A 22033-nucleotide genomic window follows, 5' to 3' on the forward strand; every position below is an offset into this window, starting at 1 on the left:
GGCTGGGAGAAAGCTGGGCGCCCGGAACCGGCAGAGATCCCCAGGACTCCCAACACAGTACGGCAGTCTGTGGGAGCGACAAGAGGCAGCGCAACGCCACTGGCCATGAAAACACCCAGTCCTGACGCTTGCAAAACCCAGGAACTCGGCTTCTTGAACTTCCGGAAGACTCAATGGCCAGGTAAACGGCTCTAATCCCTCCCCTCCCCACCCAGAGAATTCCTCAGGAAAAAAAAAAGAGAACTGAAACAGAGGAGAGAGTAGTGGGGCCTCACAGGACAAATACTAGAAGTTCATTAGTCCCGCAGAGTCGGCAGGGGTCAACACCGGGAGCCCAGACGTAACCTTGCTCCCCCAGGGAAGTGCCAGACATCAGCTCAAACAACAAACAGCTGAGACCATTGCTGAAAAGCAAGTGCTGGAGAGCACCCACAGGGAGTGAGATGCCAGGGAGCCAGACCCCTCCCCCACACCTCAGGAAACTGAAGGTTATAATTCTAGACTCACAATCCCCAGAATAAGAAAGCTGGGACAGAGAGCCCAAAGACAGAAATTCGTTGTAATGCCAGGAAAAAGGAAAACAACAAAAATGAAGAAGAATACAAAAAAACTGAGGACAATAGATTCTTTTTATGGAGACAGGCAGGTTCAAAATATTGATATGGAGGAGGACAGCAATGACACGGTAGATACATCAGATACCTCAAAAGCTAATATGAACTGGTCTCCAGCCCAAAAAGCACTGCTGGAAGAGCTAAAGGAGGATTTTAAAAACCAAATTAGGGAGCTAAAAGAAAATATGGAAAAAATGGAAAAAAGGGAGAAAAAATCCACTGAAGAAATCAAGTCCCTAAAGAATAAGATTGGTGAAATGGCTACGGAGATTCAGAATCTAGAGAGAGAAAAGGACACCCTGAGAGGCGAAATCAACGAATTGAAAATGGAGGCTCAAAAGCAAAATGTAAACACTAACTCATTTAAAATTAGACTTGAGCAAGTCGAAGCTAATGAATCTATGAGGCATCAAGAAGTAATAAAACAAAACATGAAGAATGAAAAAATAGAAAAAAATGTGAAATATCTGATTGGCAAAACAACTGACCTGGAAAATAGATCCAGGAGAGACAATTTGAGAGTTATTGGTCTACCGGAAATCCACGATGAAAAAAGGAGCCTTGACAGTATCTTCGAAGAAATTATCAAAGACAACTGCCCAGAGGTCCTAGAACCAGAGGGCAAAATGGTCATTGAAAGAATTCACCGATCACCCCCTGAAAGAGATCCCAAACTGAAAACACCAAGAAATATTATAGCCAAATTTCAGAGCTATAAACACAAGGAGAAAATACTGCAAGCAGCCAAAAAGAAGCAATTCAAATATCGTGGAACTACAGTCAGGATCACACAGGATCTCTCAGCTTCCACATTAAAAGACAGGAGAAATTGGAATATGATATTCCGAAGGGCAAAGGACCTGTGACTACAACCAAGGATCAACTACCCAGCAAAACTAAGCATAATTTTCCAGGCAAGGCGATGGACATTCAATGAAATAGGGGAATTCCAGACCTTCCTGATGAAAAGGCCAGAACTCAATGGAAAATTTGATCTCCAAATACAAAACTCAAGAGAGACATAAAAAGGTAACCAGGGGGAAAAACCCCACAAACCTCATTAACCAATAAGGTTAGGTTGTTTACATCTTTATGTGGGATTATATCATCTGATGTATGTTTATATATATATATATATATATATATATATATATACACATATATAAGTCATTCTTGTGAATGGTACAGCTATTATGACAATTGAAAGGGATATACATAGGTTGTGAATGCCTGTACAAATTAACTGATGTAAAGATATAAAATATAAGTAAGAGATATAAAGGGAGGGCTATGAGGGAAGCGGTAAGGAGGTAGTAGAAAAGGGTAAATTACACCAAAGGAAGTGGCAAAAAAACATATTATAGTAGAGGGAAAGAAGGGAGGGAGAAGGGCAGTATTTGAGCTTTACTGTCATCTGATCTAGTTCAAGAAGGGAATAACATACTCTGATAAGTTTAGAAATCTAACTTGTCCTACAGGAAGTGGGAGGGTAAGGGGGGAAAAAGGGAGGGGGGAGGGCAGAAGGAAGAGGAGAAGTAGCAAGTGGGTAACGGTTAGATAAGGGAGGGGAATAAAGAGGGAGGGTTAACTGAGGAAAGCGGCGGTCAATAGCAAAACTTTGTTGAGGAGGAGAAGGGGAAAGGGAGAAATAAAAGCATAAACAGGGGGAATTAGGATGGAGAAAAAGACACAGATAGAAATCATAACCCTGAACGTGCAGGGGATGAACATTCTCACAAAACAGAAGCAGATAGCAGAATGGATTAAAAACCATAATCCTACAATATGCTGTTTACAAGAAATGCATCTGAAACAGGGGGATACACATAGGGTTAAGGTAAAAGGCTGGAGTAAAATATATTGTGCCTCAGCTAAAGTAAAAAAACCAGGTGTAGCAATCCTAATCTCAGACAAAGCAAAAGTAAAGATAGATTCAATTAAAAGAGATAAGGAAGGACATTATATCCTGCTAAAAGGAACCATAAACAATGAAGCAATATCATTGCTTAACATATATGCACCAAGTGGTAAGGCATACAAATTCTTAGAGGAGAGGTTAAGGGAGTTACAGGAAGAAATAGACAGCAAAACTATAATATTGGGAGACCTCAACCTCCCCCTTTCTGAACTTGATAAATCTAACCTCAAAATAAATAAGAAAATAGTTAAGGAGGTAAACAGAATTTTAGAAAAGGCACATATGATAGACCTTTAGAGAAAACTTAATGGGGATAAAAAGGAATATACTTTCTTCTCAAAAGTACATGGCACATACTCAAAAATTGACCATGTACTAGGGCATAAAAACCTCACAATCCAATGCAGAAAAGCAGAAGAAGTCAATGCATCCTTTTCAGATCATGATGCAATAAGAATCATTTTTAATAAAGTACCATGGAAAAATAAGCTAAAAACTAATTGGAAACTAAGTAATTTAATTCTAAAGAGTGAGTGGGCCAAAGAACAAATCAGAGAAACAATTAATAATTTCATTCAAGAGAATGACAATAATGAAACAACATACCAAAACTTATGGGATGCAGCAAAAGCAGTTTAGGGGAAGTTTTATATCTCTAAATGCCTACATGAATAAAATAGGGAAAGAGGAGATCAATGACCTGGGCATACAGGTGAAAAAGCTAGAAAAAGAGCAAATTGAAAACCCCCAATTAAATACCAAATTAGAAATACTGAAAATCAAAGGAGAGATTAATAAAATTGAAACCAAGAAAACTATTGAATTAATAAATAAAACAAAGAGCTGGTTTTATGAAAAAACCAATAAAATTGACAAACCTTTGGCCAATTTGATTAAAAAAAAGAAAGAAGAAAATCAAATTACCAGTATAAAAAATGAAAAGGGTGAGGTCACCTCTAATGAAGAGGAAATCAAAACAATAATTAGGAATTATTTTGCCCAACTGTATGCCCATAAATTTGACAACCTTAGAGATATGGATGAATATCTACAAAAACATAAACTGCCCAAACTAACAGAGAAGGAAGTGAAATTTCTTAATGACCCCATATCAGAAAAAGAAATTGAGCAGGCCATCAACGAACTCCCTAGGAAAAAATCTCCAGGGCCACATGGTTTTACATGTGAATTCTATCAAACATTTAAAGAACAACTAATTCCAATACTTTGTAGACTATTTGGGAAAATAGGTGAAGAAGGAGTCCTACCAAATTCTTTTTATGACACAAATATGGTACTAATACCCAAACCAGGTAGAGTTAAAACAGAGAAAGAAAATTATAGACTAATTTCTCTAATGAATATTGATGCAAAAATTTTAAATAACATATTAGCAAAAAGATTGCAGCAACTCATTACGAGAATAATACACTATGATCAGGTAGGATTTATTCCAGGAATGCAAGGCTGGTTCATTATTAGGAAAACTATTAGCATAATTGACCATATCAACAACAAAACTAGCAGAAACCATATGATCATCTCAATAGATGCAGAAAAAGCCTTTGACAAAGTACAACCCCCATTCCTATTAAAAACACTAGAAAGCATGGGAATAAGTGGAACCTTCCTCAAAATTATAAATAGCATCTACCTAAAACCATCAACAAGCATTATTTGTAATGGGGATAAACTAGATGCATTCCCAATAAGATCAGGGGTGAAACAAGGATGTCCATTATCACCCCTATTATTCAATTTGGTACTAGAAACATTAGCTGTAGCAATAAGAGAAGAAAAAGAAATTGAAGGAATTAGAATAGGAAAAGAAGAAACTAAATTATCACTTTTTGCAGATGATATGATGATTTATCTAGAGAATCCTAGAGAATCAAGTAAAAAACTACTTGAAATAATAAACAACTTTAGCAAAGTTGCAGGATATAAAATAAACCCACATAAATCCTCAGCATTCCTATACATTACTGACAAAGCCCAACAGCAAGAGATAGAAAGAGAAATTCCATTCAAAGTTACTGAAGGCACTATAAAATATTTGGGAGTCTATTTGCCAAGACAAACCCAGGGCCTATATGAACATAACTATGAAACACTTTTCACGCGAATAAAATCAGATCTAAATAAATGGAGAAATATCAGTTGCTCATGGTTAGGCCGAGCTAATATAATAAAAATGACAATTCTACCTAAATTAATCTATCTATTCAGTGCCATACCAATCGAACTACCAAAAATTTTTTTTACTGAGCTGGACAAAATAATAACAAAATTCGTTTGGAAAAACAAGAGGTCTAGAGTATCTAGGATATTAATGAAAAGACATGCTAGAGATGGTGGCTTAGCCACACCAGATATTAAACTGTACTACACAGCAGCAGTCATCAAAACTGCCTGGTACTGGTTAAGAAACAGGGGTGTGGATCAGTGGAATAGGATAGGTACACAAATAGGTGAAATCAACAAGTTTAGCAATCTACTCTTTGATAAACCAAAAGAGGCCAGTTTCTGGGCTAATAATTCACTATTTCACAAAAACTGTTGGGAAAATTGGAAAATGGTAGGGCAAAAACTGGGCATAGACCAATATCTTACACCATATACCAAAATAAAGTCAAAATGGGTTCATGATTTAGGAGTAAAAGTTGATACTCTAAGTAATTTGGGAAAGCAAGGAATAGTTTACTTATCAGATTTGTGGAAAAGTAAAGAATTCATGACCCAACAAGAGATAGAGAGCATTACAAAATGCAAAATGGATAATTTTGATTATGTCAAATTGAAATGTTTTTGTACAAGAAAAGCCAATGCAACAAGAATTAGGAGGGAAGCAGAAAATTGGGAGAAAATCTTTGCAACTAGTATCTCTGATAAAGGCCTCATCTCTAAAATATACAGGGAGCTGAGCCAAATATATAGGAATACAAGCCATTCCCCAATTGAGAAATGGTCAAAGGATATGAACAGGCAGTTTTCAGAGGAAGAAATTAAAGCTATCTACAGGCATATGGAAAAATGCTCTGGATCACTGCTGATTAGAGAAATGCAAATCAAAACAACTCTTAGATACCACATCTCTCCTGTCAGATTGGCTAAAATAACAAATCAGGAGAATGATAAATGCTGGAAAGGATGTGGGGAAATTGGAACATTGTTACGTTGCTGGTGGAGTTGTGAGCTGATCCAGCCATTTTGGAGGTCGGTTTGGAACTATGCCCAAAGGGCTATAGAAATGTTCATACCCTTTGACCCAGCAATACCACTTCTAGGGTTGTATCCCAAAGAAATCACGCAAGCAGGAAAAGGACCCATATGTACAAGAATATTTATAGCAGCTCTCTTTGTGGTAGCCAAGAATTGGAAATCAAAGGGATGCCCATCAATTGGGGAATGGCTGAACAAGCTGTGGTATATGAAGGTGATGGAATACTATTGTGCCATAAGAAATGGGGATGATGCAGACTTCATAACAACCTGGAAAAACCTACACGACATAATGCTGAGTGAGCGGAGCAGAGCCAGGAGAACATTGTGCACAGCCACAGATATATGGATTCCGTGAGGACCAACCCTGACATACTGCGCTTTTCTCAGCAACCTAAGGGACAAGGACAACTCCAGGGGACTCACGATGGAGAATGCTATCTTCATCGAGACAAAGAACTGCGAAGTTTGAATACAGACCGAGGCACACTACATGCTCGCCTTTTCTGCTTCTCTTTTGTTTTTGTTTTTGGTTTTTTTTTTTTTTTGGTTCTGTTTCTTCTTTCTCATGTTTCATTCCATTGGTCAAGGTTCTTCTCCACGACTTGACTAGTGCATAAATTAATTCAATGCGAAGTTATACATGACAGTTATACGAGACTTCATGCCGTCTTGGGGAGGGAGGGGGGAGGGAGGGGAGAAAAACTGGAACTCAAGACTATGTAGAACCGTGTGTGGTAAACTAAAAATAAATAAAGAAATTTATTAAAAAAAAAACTTGCTTTTCCAAATCCTTTTTGAGCTCTTCCATGGCCTGAGACCAGTTCATGTTTTTCTTGGAGGATTTTGATACAAGTTCTTTGACTTTGTTGACTTCTTCTGGCTGTATGTTTTGGTCTTCTTTGTCACCAAAGAAGGATTCCAAAGTTTGAGACTTAATCTGAGTCCATTTTCGCTGCCTGGCCGTGTTTCCAGTCAACTTACTTGACCCTTGAATTTTTCATCAGGGTATGAGTGCTTGTAGAGTGAAGAGTACTTTGTTCCAAGCTTGAGGGGATGTGTTGTTGTTTTCAGAGCTATTTCTGTAGTGCAAGCTCTGCCACACCAGCACTCTTCCTCCCCCAAGAACCACCAACCCTGGACATGACAAAGATCTTAAGTAGGCTCTGCACTCCTGCTCTGATCAGAAACTTAATTCCTCCCACCAGATGGGCCTGGGGCCTGAAGCAACTGCAGCTGTAGTTCTGTAGCTGCACTTTCCCCACTGCCCCTGGAGTGGTGGCCAAACTGTGAACTTTCACTCTGTCCCAGCAGCTTTTCCCACTAACCTTCTCTGTTGTCTTTGGTGTTTGTGGGTTGAGAAGTGTGGTTACTGCCCCAGGTCACTGATTCAAGGTGCTAGGGCCAATTCCACCTGGCTCCTGGTCTGGTTGGTCCTGCCACCACCCATGCTGGCTCCGCTGCCTCTGCTCCCAGCTCTGTGGGAGACAGACCTTAACCAGTGACCTTCCATGCTGTCCTGGGCTGGAGCCCTGCTTCCCTCTGCTATTTGAATTTGTTCAGAGACATTTTTATGGGTTTATGGAGGGACCTGGCAGGGAGCTCACACAAATCCCTGCTTTCCAGCTGCCGTCTTCAGTTTGGTCACTGTTAAGTGCTAGCTTCCTTGCTCTGAAGAATATGAATGAATTGATTTTACTTTCTATTGAGTATGTTCGTGAATAGTATATACATTTATGTATTGCTATATTAATAATTGATGTCTTTCTCCAGTTGTTAGGGTTTTTTCTGTATTGCAAATTATTCTCCCTCCCCTATGGAATCTGAACTAGCATTCATATGGGATTGGTAATTCATTGGAATTCTTCCCAAAGTGAAAAGCCATAAGGACCTCCATAAAGTAATTGGTCCTCACAGGGAACTTTCTAAAGTCATTCTCACAGATAATTTAAGAAATATAGCTCCCTTGGAAGATTCATGTACGTATCAGTTGGCTACTATCCAGTTAAATGTTCATTATTTCCCTTTCTTTTTGCTTTTACCATTAAACTATCTGGGAAGGTTCTCCTGTCTTTCACTAATTATAGCTTCCCAGATAAGTGTCTGTCTGGTTCCAAATGAGTCCGTAGTACTTTGCATCATAGATAAGATCTTCCACATCTCCCTAATTAGGTGACCTTGAGTAAATCAGAAAATATTCTATTCTCATATTCTCATTCCCCTCAACCAATTACTATATTCAAAGATAATACTTTACACTCCACCAATAAAGATCAAAGAATCCCTGAAAAGTAAGAAGCATAGATCAGACATGAGACATTTTTCTATATAAAAAGGGAAAACTGGAAAATGAGCTTTGTAACTGCTACACAAGCACTCCAATCTGGGAAACCATAATCTGAACACAAATTTAGAAGCCCATAGCATACAACTCCTGTCTATAGACAACCATAAAGAATATCTTTTAATAAATCTCTTTTAAAATGTAAGTTGTACGTGTTAAATATACTTTTTTCCCTTTTCCTAGTGCAGAATGGATTATCACATAATCACTCATTTGGAAAGACATATGCCACCAAATGAAGAAATAAAAATGGGTAGAAAAAATTGATGATGGTGAAGACTAACATTTACATAGAGCTTTAAGAATTAGAAAATGTTTGACACATTAATTCATTTTATTTTCACAACTACCCCGGGAAGTAAGTGTTCATATTATTTTACAGATGGGGAAACTGAGAAAGATAGGAGATAAGTGACTTGATCAGGATGACGTAGCTTTCAAATACCTAGGATTGGTTTTAAATTCAAGTCTTCCTGGCCCCAGTCCCAGTGCTCCTTCTACTGCACCATGGAGCTGTGATCAACCACCCTGCTCCTCATCTTTAAGCTCCTTAGGCTTAGAGAGACCTCATTCCAGTTGCATGCACAAGTGGTTCCCATTTAACATCACTGTACAAGCATCTACTGCACATCTCCTCAGCTTGTTCACAAGGAAAATAAGAAATATTTTTGTCAAATATTTTGTCGAAGTATATCAATTGTGTGTTTGTCCTTTGTTTTCAAAGAAGACTATGACATCAGGGAAAAGATGATATGACTTGCAGTTGCTTTTGATTTGAGTGAAGGAGGGTTGTGCAAGGTCACCAGCCTCACTTTCTCCTCCAGAACCATCTGGATTTAGTGACCAGATATTGATCAAGATGACTGGAGATGACCCGGGATGCAATGGGAGACCCTGGCCCTTTTAGGTTCAGGTTTTTTCATGTACTCACTTAGAGTGAGGTAATGCCCATTCAGTGAATAGGCCTCTTTAAGAAGTGAGTCAATAGCATTTACTTAGTCTACCATTCACATGAGGAAGGGAGGAGGAAGAAAAGGTAAGAAGTGCTATGCTAAGCTGTTTATTAGTGTGTCTTATTTGATGTTCACAAGAACCCTGGGAGGCAGATGTTGTTATTATCTTCATTTTACGGTCAAGGAAACTGAGGCAAACAGAGGTTAAGTGACTTGCTCAGTATCACACAGCTGGTAAACATCTGAAGCTATATTTGACCTCAGGCTTTTCTGACTCCAGCCCCCCCATATCACTGTGTCACTACACAGTCAGTATATGGTAGAGTTCATTGCCGGAAAGTTTGAAAACACTACCATCCTCACTCTTTTATTTTTCAAAAATGAGAGCATTTGCCTATTTTCATTTCTGGCAACTCTTCTATTCTCTACAATTTTTTTTTCAAAGATCACTGACAGTAACTTAACAGAATCTTTCTGTAGATTGCGTCACACTGAAAAAGAGCACTGGTTTTTGGAGTCAGAGGTTTAGATTTAAGTCCAGCTTCTGTCATTGACTTCCCATATCACTTTGGGCAAGTCACAACAACTCTGGGCCTCAGCTTCCTCACTGTTAATTTGAGGGGGTTGAACTAGATGACCTCTATGGCCCCTCACCAGTTAATTATCTATGGTTTTACATAGTTTATTCAGATCTAGGGGAAATTGAGGCATCTAAATACAGCCTTATTTTTGCATTATTTTTTCTATAGACACACACACACACACACACACACACACACACACACACACACACACACACACTCCTCTGCAAGTTCCTTGAAGGCAGGGGCTATGCTTTATTCATATTTATATCCCTTCCCTACTCTCCACCTCCAGCATTTATTTCAGGAGTCACTGAATAAAAGCCTTATGACATGGAATCAGCTGAATGACCCAGAGGCAAAGGAATCATTGGAGGAGAGAATTAGGACAGAATCTAATTACCTAGAAAATTGCTGAATCCCACAGACATATTCAATAATATGGGCTCAATCTTAGTGATATTTCCATTTATCTCATAAAGCAGTCATCAACCTACTCTATCAAGGCCATACACTAATTCATGCTTTTTTAGTAGCAAAATTAATCAAATCAACATTCTGTTCTTTCAATGGGCTGGCCATTTAGCAGGAAGTAGGCTGTTAACAAATGAAGGTGCCATTATTGCTCTGGAAGGCTCATCTAGTGTTTTTATATAGCTTTGGAAATGCTGACCACGGCAAATATAATTCCTAGATACTCTTATACACCCAGTAGGAGCTGACAATTTCACCACATATTTGCTGAAACTATCTTTTCTTGCTTTATTCATTGGCCAGGTAATGTTCATAGTGATAAAGGGGAAAAAGAGGGGGATTCATATGTAAAAGAAAAGTATTCCTCAAATAACTTTTTGTGCCTGTTTCTACATTGGCAAATTAAATAGCAATCAATTAACAAGAAAAGTGTTATTTGGACTATGTTAAATCAGAATTTGTGCTCAGTTTGTGGTTTTCAGTATATAGGAAACTTTGTATCATCTGCTAAAGAAACAATTTGCTAAGCAAATTAACAGTATTAATGAGATGCAGGAAAAAAAAGAAAGAGCATGTCACACAAAAACATATATACAATATACATATATATATAAACATACACATGTCATACACATATGTGTACATAAGAAAGTATGTATACACACATATATTAAGGGTTGGGTGGAAGTATCATGTAATGGGAGAGGGGAGGGAATTGGCCTGAGAAGTAGAAGAGTGAATTTTCATTCTTAGCTTTGGCACTCATTTAGCTAGGTGACCTCATGAAGACCACTTCACCTCTCTAAGCCTTTCTCCTCCCTAAGGGAGGAATGAAGGAGAAAGAGAAACAACTGGAATAAAAGGAACTGGATCCAAATCTTAGATCTGCTCCTTACCACCTATGTGATCTCATTACGTATTATTTATATGACCTTTTATATACCTTACCAGGGCATCAGTTTCCTCACCTATAAAATGAGAAAATTAATAAATGACCTACAAAGTCTTATCTAGATCTAAAGAATTCTGTGATCTGATGATCATATGTCTGCTTGCCCATACTACAATTTTAAAACAAAGAATACAAAGTTGAGCTACAAATCAAAGTATATTTTATCAAAATCTATCAAAAGAGCTCTGAATGCTCTTTTCATGGCTGATATTCCTCCTTGTATTTATTTACTAAAATTGTACTTCCTAAAAATGTTCAGAAGATATTTTAGATTTTTCACTAATTGAATATGCCTTCCTCTTCTTCCATCTAAATTAGAGGCTTGGTGTTCTGTTTTGTTTTGTTTTTCTCTCTGTACCACTTATTGTATAGTTAATATCAGGAGAGTCCAATTATGAGTTAGTTTGAAAACAAAAACACAAAAATGGGCACTCTGCCATTGTTAATAATCCACTGCCTCTGGTGCCAAGATGGTGGAGTAAGGAACTCTTTTTAGCCCTCCACAATTCCCTTCCAAACAACCTTGAAACTGCCTCAAAACCAATTTAGTAGTGGGGAAGCCTGCTGACCAGCACAAAAGGAAAGGTCTGTGAGGTGAGAGGAGAGCTTGGTAAACAATCAGCTGTGGCAAGCCACACCCTAGGGGGCCTGAAACCTGGGTCTAGTCACTTGCAAGGCCCCACCCCCAATACGAGCAATCAGAGAGACCCTCCCTCCAACACAAGCCAGCAGCTAGGCCCTGATGCCCAGTAAAAGCCAGCAGGAAGTCCCCAGGCACAGGCACAAGAAATTTGGGAAAGTACAGAAACAGAGTCCAATTCTCACATAAAAGTACAAAGTCACAAAATAGGCAGAAAGATGAGCAAAAATAAATTTAAAGAAAGAACTTGACTATACAAAGTTACTATGGTGACAGGGAGGATCAAGGCATAAAGAAGAGGACAAAATGGCTACATAAGAAACCTCAAAGAAAAAATATAAATTGGTCTCAGGCCCAAAAAGAACTCCTATAAGACCTAAAAAAATTAAAAAGCAAATTAGAGAAACAGAAGAAAAATTGTGAAAAGAAATGAGAGTCATTCAAGAGAATTATAAACAAGAGTTAACAATTGGTAACATAAAAAAAAACACGGAAAAAGACAAAAATTCACCAAAGAAAATAACTCCATAAAAAATAGAATTGGCCAAATAGAAAAGGAGGTACAAAAGCTCACTCAAGAAAACAATTCCTTAAAAATTAGAATTGAGCAAGTCAAAACTAATCATTCTATGAAACATCAAGATATACTAAAATAAAATAAAATTAATTCTAAAAATAGGAAAAAAATTGTGAAATTTCTCATTGGAGAAGCAATTGACTTGGAAAATATATCCAGGAGAGATAATTTAAGAAATATGGACTATCTGATAGCCATGATCAAAAAAAGAAACTAGACATCATCTTACTAGAAATTATCAAGGTATATGAATGTAATGGAATACTACTGTTCTATAAGAAATGATGAGCAGGCAAATTTCAGAAAAAACCTGGAAAGACTTACATGAACTGATACTGAGTGAAGTGAGCAGAATCAAGAAATCATTGTAACCAATAACAGCAACATTGTGTGATGACCAACTTTGAAAGACTTAGCCTTTCTTAGCAATACAATGCTGTAAGACAACTCCAAAAGACTCATGTTGTAAAATGCAATCCACATACATAGAAAAATCTATCTATTCTGAATGCAGATCAAGGCATGCTATTTTTTTCTTTTTTGTTGTTGTTATTTTTTTTTCTTTCTCATGGTTTTTTTCCCTTTTGTTCTGATTCTTCTTTCACAACATAACTAATGTAGAAATGTGTTTAACATGATTGTACATGTATAGCCTATCATCTTAAGAAGGGGGGAGAGGAAGAAGAGGGGAAGAATTTGGAACTCAAAATATTATAAAAGTGAATGTTGAAAACAAACAAAAAAATAAACTTAAAAAAAGCCAGGAGCCATGCTTATCTAAGTTCTTTAGTACTGTTCTCTGAGAATAGTAGCTACATAATAAATATTTGCATAACTAAGTAGGGAAAAATATTGCATATATTGGTGCTTTATTCACTTAAAAAGCCACCACGCTTGTTTAAGAAGAAACAATGACAATATTTTTATGTTAGCCATCCAAGATTTTAATCCAGCTGTTCACCCTTTTAATGCATTCAGTGTTTAAGGTCCTACCATCTCACAGCTAAGAAGAAATCAATATATTAGCATCTCAGTAGAAATGGAGTAAGCTCCGAGCTAAGCTACTCACAGAAGGACAGAGTACAGCACACATGTCCTTTTCATTGTTTTTTTAAATTATTTATTAATTTAAACCTTTGCTCCCAGAATTCATCTGTTCTTTCTCTGGAGGTCAATACCATTTTTCATCATGACTCCTTCAAAATTGTCTTGGATCACTGTATTAGTAAGTATAGCTGTCTTTCACAGTTGATCATCATTACATTATTGCTGTTACAACGTATAGCATTCTCCTGGTTCTGCTAAGTTCACTTTGCTTCAATTCATATGAGTTTTCCCAGGTTTTTCTGAAACCATTTGTTTGCTATTTCTTATAATAATATTCTAATACAATAACATACCACAAGTTGTTTAGTCATTCCCAAATGGCTTCGCCTCAATTTCCAAATCTTTGCCACCACAAAAAGAACCACTATAAATGGTTCTGCATAAATAGGTCCTTTTTCTTGTTCTTTGACCTTTTTGGGATAGAGATCTAGTATTGGTATTGCTGAGTCAAAGGTCATGAATAGCTTTTTTTGGCCCTTTGGACATTGTTCCAAATTATTCTCCAGAATAGTTGGACAGTTCACAACTCCACGAACAATGCACTAGTATCCCTATTCTTCCACAACCTCTCTAACATTTTCTGTTATTTTAGTCAAACAGGTGGATGTGAGTGTTTGATAAAGCTAGGTTAGGTTCGGATTCGACACTGGCAATAAGACCACTCCCAACAGAATAAAGTTTTTATTGAAAGACAGGGAAATGCTCTATTAAACCCACAATGACATTATTTAACATTTCCTGCTACACAGTTAACACAGTGACAAAGACAGAGACACAGACACATAGAGGCAATACCTGTTCAGAGGAACACTGCCCAAGGTTTCTTCAAGCTGGGGAATCCCTCTCTTGTCTACAAATGCAGCGACAATGACAAAAGACACACACACAACATACAACATATACTTCATGTACAGCACCTGCACCCTAAGCTGGGGAACCCCTTTTACAGCCTTCTTGGTGGTTTTTCTGAATGTAATCCCAGGCAAAGCATCCTCTCCATGGGTGAGGTTCCAATGTGCCTGCTCCACGTGATGACTTTTATAATGTCTTGAACAGGGAAAACTTACTGCTAACTGTCCCAGATGTTCTTTGCCAGAGAGGGTAGCCACTCCCCTCGGGAGGGGAAGATCTTGTCAGTCATTTTGTTTTTGAGGACTGGCTGGGTCTTCAAAAGGCAGTTTCAGAAATATGTCCTGTTCTTTGTTCAGGGCCTATCAGTCTCCTAGCCTAGCAGGAGAGGAGTGTATTCTACTCTTTGTTCAGGGCCTATCAGTCTCCAAGCAGGAGAGTCTACAGGTCTGCAAGGGGGAAGGGAGAGGTGGGCTTACACTGTAATATGGAGGATCTGCTATAATGATTTATCATTCAGTGAGGAGGTACCTCAGAGCTATTTTAATCTTCACTTCTCTAATTGATAGTGATTTAGTGCATTTTTATATAATTATCGATAGCTTTGGTTTCTTCTTTTGAAACTGCCTGTTCATATCCTTTAACCATTTATCAAGTGGTGTATGGTTCTTGTTTTTATAAATCTGGCTCGTTTGCTTATATACTTGAAAAATTAGATTTTTATTAGAGAAACTTGCTGGAATTCCTTGTCCCCCACCCCCAGTTTCCTATTTTCTTCTAATTTTGGCTGAATTAGGTTTATTTGCATAAAGTTTTTTTGTAATTTTTTTGTAATTTTTTTTTACCAGTTTTCATCTTGGGATCTCTTTCAGGAGATTATTAGTGAATTCTTTCAATTTTTATTGAATCCTCTGTTTCTAAGGTATCAGGGCAGTTTTCCTTGATAATTTCTTAAATTAGATGTTTAGGTTCTTTTTTATATATCATTAATTTCAGGTAGTCTAGGAATTCTTCAATATCCTAAATCTATTTGCCATGTCAATTATTCTTCTGATGAGATATTTCACCTTTTCTTCTATTTTTTCATTCCTTTTTTTTGCTTTATTGGTTTTTTTTTGTTGTTTTCTTTTGTTTTCTTTTTGCTGTCTCATGGAATCACTAGTTTTCACTTGCCAATTTCAACTTTTAATGAATCATTTTCTTTAATGAGCTTTCATACTTCTTTTTCTTTTTGATCAATCCTGCTTCTGAAGGAATTATTTTCATCAGTAACATTTTGTGCTTCTTTTATCATTTAGCCAATTTTGCTTTTAAGCTTTTCCCCCCAGTATTTTAGTTCCTCTTTTACTAAGCTTTTACATTTCTCTTTATAATCTTCTTGCATCTCCTCCTTTGCTTTTCCCAATTTTTCTTCTGCCATTCTTATTTGGTTTTTAAAATCATGGTTTTTGTTCTTTATTTACTTCTTCAAGGAGTTCTCATTGGGCTTGTTTCCATTTTTTTCATCTTTCTTTGAGGTTTTGCTTGTAGTTGTTTTCATGTCATTGTCTCCTGAATTTGTGTATTGATTTTCTCAGTAATTATAGTAGATTTTTATGGTCAATTTCTTTTGTTGTTGTTGTTGCTGCTGTTTTTATTGTTTTCTCATTTTCCCAGCCTGTTTCTTGACTTTAAACTTTATTTTAAAGTTGGGATCTGCTTTAGGGATGAGGGGGTAGGAGGTGGTCAGGAATTGTCCCAAGCTGTAGGCTTTTTTGGTCTGTTGTTTTCATAGCTAGCTCTAGGGGATTTGAGGTTTGTGGTGCTTCCAAGGTGGTGTAATCCAGGGAGAGTTGTAGTCATTGAACTTTTTGTCTTTGCTCTGGTCTTTACCTAGAAAGGGCCCCAGTTCCCTTTTAATCACAAATGCTAGCTGCCCTCCCTTCCCTGAAACTGCAAGTATGCTTCTCCATTATGAATGCAAGCACTCCTCTCTGCTCTAGAATGGCATCCCTAGAATCAGAGTTGCCAAACAATGCCTGGTCCTATGCACAGTGCCAGCACAGGGTCCCTTGTAATTTCTTTCTTACTAGTTGTCCTATTTCCTTACCATCTCTGAGCTTAGATCCTCTGAATTGCTGCTGTTGTTTTCCTGTCCTTTTCCATTAAAGGGGCAGCCAACTAAAGCTCTAGTCCTCTGTAAAACCACCACTCTAGAGTAAAAATGCAAGAGTTACCATATAGGTTGAACTCTTGGTGCTACATTGAATTCTGTGTATCAGGGTATCTTAGGCAAAGAAAAGCAAAGCTTCACCTTCTTAAAGAAACAGAACAAATTAGGTTCTCTTAGTGATCTCCTGGATGGCCTTTTCCCAGGAAACTGGTTCCTGAAGTCAGTGGGAACATTTTCTCTGTGCGGTAGCTGCCATTTCTGCACCTAGAAGTCATTTCGTGGTCCATGATGTAATTAATTACCTCCATTGGCAACACTCTCAGGGTTTTGTTGTAATAAATGTGTTCCCTGAGGTCTACTCCCCTTTTTAAAAAAAGGCAAACCAACAATAAATAAACATATTTTTTAAATGTTTCCTGATAATGCATAGGCTGTTGAAAGATGAATTATCCCTCCATACTCAATAAGGATTTTGCTCAGCATGGTCTTTAATGCAATTTTTCAAAGGAAACATTAAAAGAGAAAATGAGGATAGAGTATTTTAAATTGGGCTAAATATGACATTGTGGTTGGGAAGATGTGAAGGCAGTAAGATGTTGGTGTAAAGAGAACTAGATTTGTCATTAGAGGGCCTGGGTTCAAATCCTGATGAAATTAATCATTGAAATAAGAACCATGTACTAAGTGCTTACCCTGTGCTAATACTATACTGAGTAATGGAGGTATGAAGACAAAAACAAAATAGGACCTATCCTTGAGAAGCCAACATGATAATAAAAAGGTATGTAAAAATAACATAACAATGAGATGGAAAGATATCTTAAATGGGATAGTCTCTATCAAGTTGGTGGATTAGGAAAGGCCTCCCATTGAAGGTGGCTCTGGAGCTGAGTCATGAAAAAAGCCAAAGATGATATTAGGAAGACATGAGGAAAGACAGTATTCCAGAATGGAAATAGTCATTGCAAAGGCACAGATATGTTGCCTAGGTTGCTGTGTTCAAGACACATCAAGCAAGCAATACACTGGCTTGTAAAGGGTGTGAAGGGGATTAAAGTGTAAGAAAACTAGAAAGGAACCAAGTTGTAAAGTCATAAATGCCAAAGGACTTTATATTTAACGTGCATTTATATAATGCTTTATATTTGATCCTTTATATAATAGGTAGCCACTGGGAATTACTGAGTAGGGGTGGGGAATGACATAGTTAGATCTATACTTTTGAAAAATCACTTTAGCAACAATATGAAGAATATATTTGAATGCAGAAAGATGAGTCAAGGAGGTCAGTTAGACAGTTCTTTAATATTCTAAGTTGGGAATAATGAGGGCCTGAACTATGAGACAGAGAGAGAGAGAGAGAGAGAGAGAGAGAGAGAGAGAGAGAGAGAGAGATTGAGAGAGAGAGAGAAGATATGCAGGCTATGGAAAAAGGACTGGTAAGATTTAGCAACTGACTGCATATGTGGGGTGAGTGAGAGTGGGTAGACTAACATGACACCCAAATTACCAACCTGGGTGACTGAGAGATTGGTGGCTTTGTTACTTAATAGTTATGTGACATTGAGCAAATGAACTATTCTGAGTCTGAGATTTCTTATTTTATCTGTAAAATGAGGAAGTTGACCCTAAAGTCCTCCAAGTTCTCTTGCACCTCTGATTTTGTATACCTATTGTCAGCTTTCTGCCTGACTGCACTGCCATGAATTTGAAACCTGGGAACAAATATTCAAAACCTGTCTTCATGAGGAAGAAAATAAATACCCAGGGCTATTAACTTCTGTTCCTTAACTTCTGGCCTCCTAAACATCGATGACCTTGTTCCTAGGTAGAGGAAGACACAGGTTCATCACAGTTGATTAGAACACATTAGCACTGATGGCTAAATGGAAAAACCAGGCAGATTCTAATTCCCTGGTCCCTTGTGTAATGCACAGTGACCTTTTCTGAGTAAATGGAGGGTATTTAACATATCCTGCCACTGTTCAATCACTAAGAAAGCAAGGGAATTCTATAAAACCAAGGCCAAAATGTCAGTTTTGTACAAGCTAAGAGTTATGTATAATTAATCATCAATCTTATTATCACATTGATGCAGCTCAAGGCATTTAAAATTTTTAAATATACTTTATATGTATGCTATGTATATTATTAAATATATGTATAAATGTATGAATAAATGTATATTATTAAATATTTATTATATAGTTCTATAAATGTGCCTGTACATGTGTGTGCCTGTGCATGCATGTATATGGGGGGGGGGGGACAGTATATGCATGTACATGCACTCAACTCAGGCTGAAGAGTACATAAAATTTTATTAACCATGCTGCTATTAAGGTTTCAGGGAATTTTTTTTTCACCTTTAAAGAAACACACTGAGGAGGATAATGGCATGTTTATACCCCTATAATACTTATTGGTGATTGAAATGATAGCCCTCTTCTACATAATGCAATGGCTTAAAAAATAATGTCTTGCTCTACATCTATTTTCCAAAGGTACCTGGGTGTAACAGTAATTAGGATGGAACTTTTTTACTGTTTTCTCTTTTAGAATGCTAAAGTAATCAAGTGGCCCACACCCTTTTGCTAACTAGGTGTGAAGCCCCAGATCCACACCCTTTTGCTGATCAGGTATGGAGCCTTCAGGCCCTAAAAGGGTATATACCCAGAGGTTAGCATTTTGGAGCTCTCATTCACTTGGATAGTGTCATGTGATTTGACTAGACTCTGGGCACCAGTTGTTTAGAGACCCTCCCCACCCCCACCCCACCTCCAGCCCCCAGGCTTTGGAAAACCTAGATGTTGGTGCTTCTCTGGTAACTATGTATGTTGTGATTTGGTTAGACAGAAATGTTGATCTGTTTATATTGTCTCTGTTTGTAATTTCTGTTTGTATTTGCTCTGAAGTTCAGGGTGCTGTCTTTTCCCCCAGAACTAAGTGAATGGTGTATGTATGTTTGATTAAAGTGAGATTCTTAACCCCTTAAAGTTGCTTTCCTCAGAAAAGCAGATCAAAGAACCTGTGCTGTCAGCCCTTGTGTGTGCTCTTATTGCTGGTCCTGTTGCATCTTTCACCTCCAAAGTAGCTGCTAGCAGCATTGTTGTTGCACTGGATGATACAATAGAGTTAGAAATTCTCCGAGACCAAAGAACACATTCTAACTAGAACTGCAAGTCAGCTTCATTCTACTACATACGATTATTGTTCAAAATACAAATCTTTCTCCTACCTTTGTTTTTTAAGGTATATTCATCACAAACAAAATCACTCTTCCTCCTCTTGGGGCTCATTCTATTCATCCCTCCCCCTTTCCTTTATTCTTGTCTATCTTTTCATTCTTTTGATAAGCAAACTCTTTCTTTTCTTCACTCTCCTGAATCTAATTGAAAAATCTACTTTCCTCTGATCATCCCCTCTAAGTACTTTGCTAAAATAAATCCAAAGCCTCTCCTCAATCCCTTTACTGAGCAATAAATCAATCAATCAACATTTATTAAGCACTACTATATGACAAGAACTGTGCTAAGTGGTAGGCATACAAAAAGAGGCAAAAGACAATCCCTGCCCTCATGGAGCCTACATGCAAACAAATATATACAAACAAAGCTATATACAGGATAAATAGGAAATAATTAGCAAAGGGAAGGGACTAGAGTTAAGAGGAGTTTGGGAAGGCTTCTTTTAGAAGATGGGATTTTAGATGGAACTTAAAGAAAGCAAGCAGGTCAACAGACAGAGTCAGGGAGGGAGAGCATTCCAGGCATGAGGGAAAGCCAGGGAAAAAGTTGGGACTAAAAGATGGACTATCTAGTTCATGGAACAGCCAAGAAGCCAGTGTCACACGATTGAAGATTGCATGTGTATGTGTGTTGTTGGCGGGGGGAGGGGGTGAGAGACAAAGTATAAGAAGACTGAAAAAGTAGGAGGTATCTAGGTTATGAAGAAATTTGAATGCAAAAAGGAACACTTTGTATGTAATAGGAAGCCACTGGAGTTTATGGGGTGTGACATGATCAGACTTGGATTATAGGAAAATCACTTTAGTGGCTGAAGGAAGAAGGGATTGGAGTGGGGAGAAACTTGAGATGGATGGACCCACCAGCAAACTACTGAAATAATCAAGGTGTGAGGTGACTAGGGCATGCAGGAGAGTGGTTCCAGTGTCATAGGAAAGAAGAAAGCATAGTCAAGATATCCTGCCAAGGTTACATTGATAAGCAACAAATTGGATGGGGGCAGGGGTTGGGGATGGGGGTGAGAGATAGTGAGGAATTCAGAATGACTGCTAGGTTGCCAATCTGAAGGGGAAAATAGTATTGCCCTCTACAAATCTTGGTGGGGCAGGGGGAGCAGTTTAGAGGAAAAGTCAGTGAACTTCATTTTGGACATATTGAATTTAAGATGTCTACTAGACAGCTAATTTAAGATGTGGAAAGGCAGTTGGATTTGCAAAATTGGAGGTCAACAGAAAGTTTGGGGCAGGATCCTAGATTTGAGAATCATCAGCCTAGAGATGGTAATTAAATCCATGGGAGTTGATGAGATGACCTAGTGAAGTACCATGTAAGGAAAAGAGAAATGGCCCCAGGATGAAACGTTGAAGGATACCTACCTAGGGTTAGAGGGTGTTGTCTGGAAGAGGATCCAGAAAAGGAACACACTGAGGCTTTTAGGATATTGCTTTGCCCCTCTCTTTCTTTCCATTTTTGAAATGCACACCATACTCCTGTCCCTTCCTGCTACCCTTCACAAGAAGTCAGTCATATTGAATTAATATTTTGAATTCAACCTTCATCTAAAATAGCACATTAAGAAAGACAAGGGGAGGGGGTGAACAGTGGGGCAGGGGGGCAGAGCCAATATGGAGGCTGGAAAGCAGAGACTTGCGTGAGCTCCCCACCAGGTCCCTCCAAACACTGATAAAAAATGGCTCTGAACAAATTCTAGAACTGCACAAGCCACAAAATAGCAGAGGGAAGCAGGGCTCCAGCCCAGGACAGCCTGGATGGTTGCGGGGAAAGGTCTATCACACAGAACTGGGAGCAGAGCAGAGCAGGGCCCAGCATGAGCCACATGGCCAACCAGACTGGGAGCCAGGCAGAAAAGGTTCTAGCACCCTGAATCAGTGAGCTGTAGCATTTACCAGACTTCTCAACCCACAAACACCAAAGACAACAGAGAAGGTTAGTGGGAAAAGCTTCTAGAACAGAGTGAAAGGAGTTCACGCTTTGGGCACCACCCTGGGGGCAATGGAGGTGATGTAGCTCTGAGGCTGCTTTCAGAGCTACAGCTGCAGTTGCTTCCAGCCCCAGGCCCACCTGGTGAGAGGAATTAAGTGGCAGTTCTGAGCCAGAGTACAGAGCCAGCTTAGATCTGAATCTGGTCCAGGGTGGCAGTTCTTGGGGGAGGAGGAGCACTGGTGTGGCAAAGCTTGCTGTGTAGAAGTAGCTCTGAAAACAACAGTGCAGCCCCTCAAGCTTGGGACAAAGTACTCTCTACTCTACAAGCAGTCATACCTGGACGAAAAACTCAAGGGTCAAGTAAGTTGGCTGGGAACATGGCCAGGCAGCGAAAATGGACTCAGAATCAGACTCAGACTTTGGAATCTTTCTTTGATGGCAAAGAAGACCAAAACATACAG

This window comes from Trichosurus vulpecula, chromosome 3 (genome assembly GCF_011100635.1).
Source record: "Trichosurus vulpecula isolate mTriVul1 chromosome 3, mTriVul1.pri, whole genome shotgun sequence".
Lineage (NCBI taxonomy): Eukaryota > Metazoa > Chordata > Mammalia > Diprotodontia > Phalangeridae > Trichosurus > Trichosurus vulpecula.